At 42.8% G+C, this 8,224-nt stretch overlaps 1 pseudogene across 1 annotated transcript; it reads right to left on the reverse strand.

Annotated features, from left to right (window-relative positions):
- Positions 1-3,530: 3,530 nt before the first annotated feature.
- LOC308428044 (myosin regulatory light chain RLC-A-like) lies at positions 3,531-7,073 on the reverse strand (annotated as a pseudogene). Its single transcript has 2 exons — positions 6,432-7,073; positions 3,531-3,729 (listed from the first exon to the last, which is right to left on the reverse strand). The product of its transcript is annotated as a myosin regulatory light chain RLC-A-like (transcript).
- Between the last annotated feature and the right edge of the window lie 1,151 nt (positions 7,074-8,224).

Here is an 8,224-nt window from a genome sequence, read left to right on the forward strand (position 1 = left end):
CCATCACAAACATGGGCATTGGCCAAAGGGGCAGAGATAATGACCCTTTGGGCCTCACCCTTCAAGTGGGTTCCAGCCTTCTCCATGGTGGTGAAGACACCAGTAGACTCCATGACTTACTCAGTACCAGCATCACCCTATTTGATGTTAGCGGGATCTCACTCCTGGAAGATGGAGATGGGCTTCCTGTTGATGACAAGCTTCCCATCCTCAGCCTTGACTGTGCCATTGGATTTGCCCTGGGTAGAGTCACACTTGGAACATGTAGACCATGTAGTTGAGGTCAATGAAGGGGTCATTGATGACAACAATCTCCACTTTGCCAGATACAGAGCAGAAGGCAGCCCTGGTAACCAGGCGCCCAATATGGCCAAATCTGTTCACACCAACTTTCACCATCTTGTCGACAGATTGAGGCTGGCACTGCATGAGAAGATGTGGCTGTCTCTGGAACAGGGAGGAGCAGAGAGCTCTTCAAGATTTTCAAAATAAGAATTTGGCACCTGAAGACATTATATAATGCTGGTATTTTATAACTTAAAGTGACTACTACTTGAGCATTAATTATAGTTAGTGTAGCAGTTTTGGACTTATGGGCTGTGATCCTTTCACAGGGGTCATTTAAGATCATCGGAAAATACAGATATTTACATTACAGCTCATTACAGTACACCACTACAGTTATGAAGTAGCAACAAAAGTGATTTTATCACGGGAGGGGTGTCACCACAACATGAGGAACTGTGTTAAAGGACCGCAGTATTAGGCACTGGTTTATCGAGAAGAGGGGAGAGGATCAATCAGAACAGATAGGAAAACATAGCGTGAGGGGAGCATGGCAGTTTCTATGCTTCTGTTCTCAACAGCGCTTATCTCTAGACCATCGTGAGTCTGATTTTACTGGAGGATGATGGGAAGTGGTTCTTCAGGGTCACACTGGAGTGCAGCTCACATCTTAGAAGGACTTTGGAATCAGTCGGCTTTCAGAGATGCTCTGTGATCAGGGTAGATGTGAATAGGCATCGCTAGACTTTAACCAGCCTTGATCTTGGGCCAGGAGTCAAATGGCCTCTGGAGGGCAGAAAAGCACCACAGGATTTGTTGTCAGTTGAGACCTTATGTTGTGAGCAATGTTCATTTGTTAAGTGTCTGCACCTCCTGAAAGGTCAGTGGACCTCCACAGTGTTTACTAAAGTAGACAGAGAAGGAGTTGAAGTAAGAAGAGTTAGATGGCATTTTCCTATTCTGAAGGTAGACTTCGACTCCATTCCCTATGATCACAAGCCGTGGGTTTCCAGTGAGTGAATTTACTAAGAATACAGCAAGCGAAACGAAAGAACACAAGAGAGGCACTGGATTAGACACTCCCACCATTCAGTAGAACACACTGGGAGTCCCACGGGATCCACAAAGAGTGTGTAGAGGGTAGTTTAACAACACAACCATTTAACAAAACAACAGCAGGTTTTACCCCATTGCCTATGACTACCCCAGACATGGGTTTCTGACCAGGTTGAAGTGTCAGGAATGGATTCCCTCCTGTGGAGACAGCTTCAAATCCAGTTGGAAACCAGTGGTTACACCATAACAGTCATGCCACTATAGCAACTCTCTCCTGGCAAGTTGGTATTGTAGCATTCGGGTCCCATGCTGTGTACAACCATTTTTTTCCTTCTAATGATCTAAATAGTATCTTCTGATATTAGGCATATTTGCCAGCCGAGGAAGTTTCCTAAGTGATTTGAAATTGGTTTCTCTATATCTCATAGTCAAACTGTGTGTGGTTTCTTCAGCAATAGTATTATAGTTTCCTTTCTCTTAAAGTGATAAAATACCTTGACCCAAAGAAACAGAGTAGTAAAGGGTTCATTTCCTCTTACATTTCTGTCACAGTCCATCACTGAAGGAAGTCAGGACAGGAATTCAAGGCAGGAACCTGAAGCAGAAATCAAGGCGGAACATTGCTTTTGGGCTTGCTCAATGGCTTGTTCGCTGGCTTATGTTTAGCTAACATTTTTAGACAATTCAGGACTATCTGCCTAGGGATGGTCCTGCCCAGAGTGGGCTGGAGACTTGTGCATCAGTTAATAATCAAGACAATCCTTCACACACACACACACACACACACACACACACATGCACACACACACACACGTGCACTGAGGTTTGATCTAGATAAATTCCTAGCTGAGGCTTTTCTCTCAGGTGACTGAAGGCTGTATTAAGTTGACAACTAAAGCTATAGTAGTTACAGTGAACAAGTAAGAACAATGAGAAGTTTGTGTTGTTCTGAAGCCCTCTGGAGCCTCTCTGAATGTATAGGGAGGCTCAAAAAGACGGATGCTGCATGTTCTCTCACAGATCCCAGCTTCAAAGCTTTTGTGTGTCTAAATGTGGAGAACAAGCACAGCCAGGAAAGTAGAGAGGGGCTGGGATGGGGGTGGGGGTGCACTGATCAAAGGGGGAGGGTGGATTGTAGGTGTCGAAAATCCCATTCCTGAATTTTGTTTTCTTATCTATCTTCTGGGAGAAGCGTTGACTACCCACGCAGAGTATTGTCATTAAAACTCTTTTTTCTTTCTTTCTTCCTTCCTTCCTTCTTTTCTTTCCTTCCTCTCTTCTTCTTCTTCTTCTTCTTCTTCTTCTTCTTCTTCTTCTTCTTCTTCTTCTTCTTCTTCTTCTTCTTCTTCTTCTTCTTCTTCTTCTTCTTCTTCTTCTCCTTCTCCTCCTCCTCCTCCTCTTCCTCCTCCTCCTCCTCCTCCTCCTCCTCTTCCTCCTCCTCCTCCTCTTCTTCCTCCTCCTCCTCCTCCTCCTTCTTCTTCCTCAGTATTTTAAATTAGGTTACTGACTACTGAGTTCCTATAATGGTTTCTTATACATCCTTACTTTGGGGTTACCTGCTGTGATGGTTGATCTTAGTTGTCAATTTGACTGGGTCTGGAATCAACTAAACTCTCTCTCTCTCTCTCTCTCTCTCTCTCTCTCTCTCTCTCTCTCTCTCTCTCTGTGTGTGTGTGTGTGTGTAGTATATTAATAGCAAACTTACAGGAACATCACAGAAGTCAGACAAATTAAAACATGTACTTGCACGTAGGACGACTCAGTTAGAAAAGTCAAGTGAATGGATGGAATCTACTGGATGATGAAAATGCTACGAACACCATTCAGTTTCCGTCAATAAGAAATTTACATTTAAAAAGAATCCAAATTCTGACCTTGTCTAGAAAAATTTAACAGGTTTATTTATAGTTGTTATAAAGTCAAATTGTTGAAATGTGTTCACTGAAACATTTTGCTTGCATTGATGCTTTACATCCTGCATTTATACTAAAAATTCACACACAAATGAACGTGAAAGAAACTGCCAATATCTGATTCTGTCCCCTATGTTTCTGCAATCATACACTTAGGTACCTTTGGCCCCATGGAAAAATAGTCTAACTTTCAGAACTATTGATAACAGGAAGAAGAGGGAAAATTAAAAAAAAAATTATTTTTGAGAATAAAAGGTTTCCCCTCAGAGTGGACTCTTAAGCACGTTCTCCACGTATTCGGTGTGCTAGCTGGATATCTTTTGGCATAATTTTTACACGTTTGGCATGGGTAACACACAGGTTGGTTTCTTCAAAAAGGCCAACCAGACAGGCCTCACTTGCCTCCTGCACCAACAGCTGCACTCTGGAAGCGCAGATCTGTTTTGACGTCCTGAGCAATTTCTCACGCCAGATGCTGAAAGGGGAGCTTGTGGATCAGAAGTTCAGGGGTTCAGGGGACTTCTGATTTCATGGAGTGCCACAGTGTCAGGCCTGTAACGAGGTTTCTACACCCCTCCAGTAGAGGGCGCAGTTTTGTAGCCATTTGTTTCCTGGGTGCTTTACCGCCCAGGTGGATTTGCAGGCGGTCTGCTTTGAGGAGCCATGGTCTGGGCACCTCCTTACTTACCCGCTTCTCCTTCTGCTGGAGTTTGGCAAGCGAAAGGCAGCGCTGGTGTTAGAGAGTAGAAGGTTTCTGAATCACTCCTGTGAGAGAGAGAGATTTTAAATGGGAAGAGTAGTGAGTGCCTAAGTGTAGGCAGCCCGGATAAAAGGACATGGAAGAAGGAAACAGCTTTTTAATTTGCATTTCTCTGATGACTAAGGACTTGGAACATTTTTTAAAACTGCTTCTTGGCCATTTGAGATTCCACTGTTGTGAATTCTCTGTTTTTCTCTGTACCCCATTTTTAAATTGGGTTATTTGGGTTTTTGGAAGTTAGCTTCTTGGGTTCTTTATATATTTTGAATATTAGCCCTCAATTAGATGTGGGGTTAATGGAACCCCCCCCCCCATTCTGTAGGCTGCTGATTTGTCCTATTGACTGTGTCTTTTGCCTTACAGAAGCTTTTCAGTTTCATGAGGTCCTGTTGATCAATTGCTGATCTTAGAGCCCGAGCCACTGGAGATCTGTTTAGCAAATTTCACCCCACACCAATGAGTTTTAGGCTCTTCCCTACTTTCTCTTCTATTAGGTTCAGTGTACCTGGTTTTATGTTGAGGTTCTTGATCCACCGGACTTGAACTTTGTGCTAGAATTAAGCTTACCTGGTCATAATGAATGATCTTTTATTAATTATTTATTTTTATGTGTATGAGTGTTTTTCTTACATAAGTATATGCATTGTCATTTAGTATGTAAGCAGGCCAGAAGAAGGCATTGTAAGTACTGGAATTGGATTTTCAGATGGTCGTAAGCCACTGTATGGATGCTAAGAACAGAACTTGTGTCCTCTGCAAGAGCATCAAGCTTGATTAACCACTGAATCATCTCTCCAGCCCCACAGCAAACATTTTGATGTGCTTTTGAATCTTGAAGTGCCAATATTTTATTTTATTAAGAATTTAAAAGATTAATATTTAATAGAAGATGGGTCTGTTGTTTCCTTTGTGTCTTTTTTGGTGTGGTGTATTTATCTGGTTTTGATATCATGATAATACTTTCTGTTCATAAAAAGGAGCTTGGGAGCTTCCTTTCCTTTTTTACTTTATGGAATAATTCGAGTAGCATTGGTGTTGTTTTTTCTTCAAAGCTCTGTTAGAATTCTGCAGTCAACCTGGTCCTGTACTTTTTTTTAATTAATTATTTTATTTATTAAGTCCTGGAATATTTTCAGTTGGGAGATATTTTACTATGGGTTCAATTTTACTGCTGGTAATAGATCTAGTTAAATTATTTATTTGTTCTTGGTTTAGCTTCAGTAGGTAATTTTATACAGAGATTAAGACATTTCTTGGAGTTTTCTAATTTGCTGGAATATAGGTTTTTAAAGTATATCCTCATGATTGTGAGTCTCATTGGCATCCATTATAATGTCTCCATTTTAATCTCTTGGCTTATTTAATTAGTTTTTAACTTTTACTTCTCACTTATGTGTATGGATTTTTGTATGAATGGATATCTGTATACCACTTGCCTGTCTGGTGTTCCTAGAAGTCAGAAGAGGCATCTGATCTCCTGGGACTTGAGTTATGGTAAGTTCTGAGTTGCTCTGGAGGTACTAAGAACTGAACCCGGGTCCTCGACAAGAGCGGCCACCAGTTCCCCCCATTACAGAACCATTTCTCCAGTCCTTATCTTTTAATTTTTATTAATTTGACTTTTCTTTCTCCTTCTTTTGGCTAATTTAACCAAGCGTTTGTCAATTTGGCTTCTCTTTCCAAAGAACCAACCGTGTGTGTGTGTGTGTGTGTGTTTTCAAGACAGGGTTTTTCTGTGTCTTTCTGGGTGACCTGGAATTCATTCTGTAGACCAGGCTGGCCTCGAACTCACAGAGATCCACCTGCTTCTGCCTTCCTAGTGCTGGGATTAAAGATGTGCGCCACCACTAAGTCTTTATCTTATTATTTGTGTTGTTTTTTGCTTTTCTTTTTTTCTTTCTTTTTTAAAAAAAATACTTGTTTTTAATTAGGTGTGTGTGTGTGTGTGTGTGTGTGTGTGTGTGTATGCATGTGCTCGTGAATGGCAGTGTTCATGGAAGGCAGAAGAGGATGTTGAACCTTCCTAGAGCTGTAGTTACACAGTAGAGCTGGAGTTGCAGACAGCTGCCTGATGTAGGTGCTGTGAACTGAACTCGAGGCCTCTGTAAGAACACAGTCATAACCACTGAACTATCTTTTCAGCCCATTTTATTCTTTTTTTTTTTATTTTATCAGAAAGTTTAATTATCATTCAGAAAAAAAATTGAGTGGAAAACTTTCTCTGGAAAAATATATTGACTCTGGGTTGCAGTTATCACAAAGGACAAGACTGCCTGTAAGTTAAATTACCTTACTTTCTCATCCAATAATGACAGAAAGTTCCATCTCCAGTCTGATTATAAAGGTACGTGTGGCCCAAAGTGGCTGAGAATGAATACAAAACAAGACAGGCAAAGAGCAGGAAAGCTGGGGCATACAATAGGCTCCAGGAGAGGGATGGCGGAAATACCCCAACGGCGACAGGGAACACGTGGCTGGACATCGCAGCTCCCCAGTCATCTTTGTCTTTTACTCCGTGCTTGAGGATGCGTGTGAACTCGATGTAGTTGAAATTCCCCTTTGTGTCGATGGGGGCCTCCCTGTACAGCTCATGCACTTGCTCGTCTGTGAAGCGGTCGCCCACGGTGGTCAGCAGCTCCCTCCGGTAGTCCTCCTGGATGGTGCCGATCGCTTCCTCATCAAAGCAAGCGAAGGCATTTCTGATGACGTCCTCAGGGTCGGTGCCGTTCAGCTTCTCTCCAAACCTGGTGAGGAACATGGTGAAATTGATGGGGTCCGGGGCCTCGTTCGTCATGGCGTCCAGGTATTCATCAGTTGGATTTTTTTCCCATTGAAGCCAGCATGTCGTGCAGGTCCTCCTCGTCAATGAAGCCATCCCGGTTCTGGTCGATCATGTTGAAGGCCTCTTTGAACTCCTGGATCTGGGACTGGTCAAACATGGCGAACATATTGGAGGTTGCGCGCTGAGGGCGTTTCTTGGTGGTCTTGGTCTTTGCCCTTTCGCTCGACATGGTGGCGGTTAAAGCCCTGCTTAGCCATGAGAAGCGAGAGTGAGCGTCTCTGCGAAGCTCTGCCGCTGCTCTCCCAGACTCTCTAACTCTCCAGCCGCCCCCATTTTATTCTTTCTAGTTGGCTAGTTTCTATCCTGACTTTTAAAATGGAAATGATGTCAGTTTTATAAGTTCCCACTGGGTATTGAAATAGCTTATGCAATTACTCATCTTTCTTGGGTGAGGGGATTCCCATACCTAGAGGTCATATCGTAAGTCTCTTTCCAGGACTTTGTCAGTCGAAGTAACTATCTCACAACCAGGCAGAAACTCTTGACAATATATAAAGCTGGAAGTCAGTGGCTGGGAAAGCAATAGAAAGGCACTTTCTTCTCCTCCACCTGATAGCTTCCACAACTTTAGCATTATGAGAGCGACAGCCTTTATCTTCCCCCTGGGTCTGGCACTGACCACAATATTTATTGGTTGCCTTTCTTATCCCCTGGCCACTGCTGTAATACAGACAGCTCGCATGATTTGTATCCTGAGTCCAACTCTGGCTCTGCCTGCTGTGCAGTAGTAGAAAGTCCTTACATCCTGCTCGCTTGAGCTGTTGGGAACTATCAGCTCTGATTGTAGAGGAAGGAAGCAAAACACCCACAATTCCAACTTCAAACTACATTTCAGTGTCTGCCCTGATTCCTCCTGTCTAATGTTTCTGGCTTTGTTTTGTTTTTGTAAAGTCTTTTAATTAATTAATTAATTATTTTTGGTCTTTTGATACAAGGTTTCTCTTGTAGCCTTGGGTGTCCCTGAACTGGTAGATCAGGCTGGTCTCAAACTTAGAGATCCATGAGCTTCTGCCTCCCCAGTGCTGGGGTTAAAGGCATGCAACAGCACTGCCCAGCTAGTTTTAGTGAAGTCTTAAGGCTTAAATTATTTAATTGAGATCTGGCAAATTTTTTGCCATAGGCACTTAGCATCTGCTGTGCAACGTTATCCATTCGGAGTTGTAAACAAGAGCTACTCGCCCAACAGGAGGCCACCACAGACCAAAGTGTGACGCCATCAAAATCCAACTTACTGAGCCAACGAGTTATACTGGAGTTATTCACAGGAGCAGAAATGACTCAAACCAAATCCAAAGTCCACCCCAGACTGCATGATGGCTCGTAAAAGATGGAGGCAACAAAGAAGATGGATCCTGTTTCCTAACAGTG

The sequence above is a fragment of the Micromys minutus genome (assembly GCF_963924665.1).
Source record: "Micromys minutus genome assembly, chromosome: 12".
Taxonomy (NCBI): Eukaryota; Metazoa; Chordata; class Mammalia; order Rodentia; family Muridae; genus Micromys; species Micromys minutus.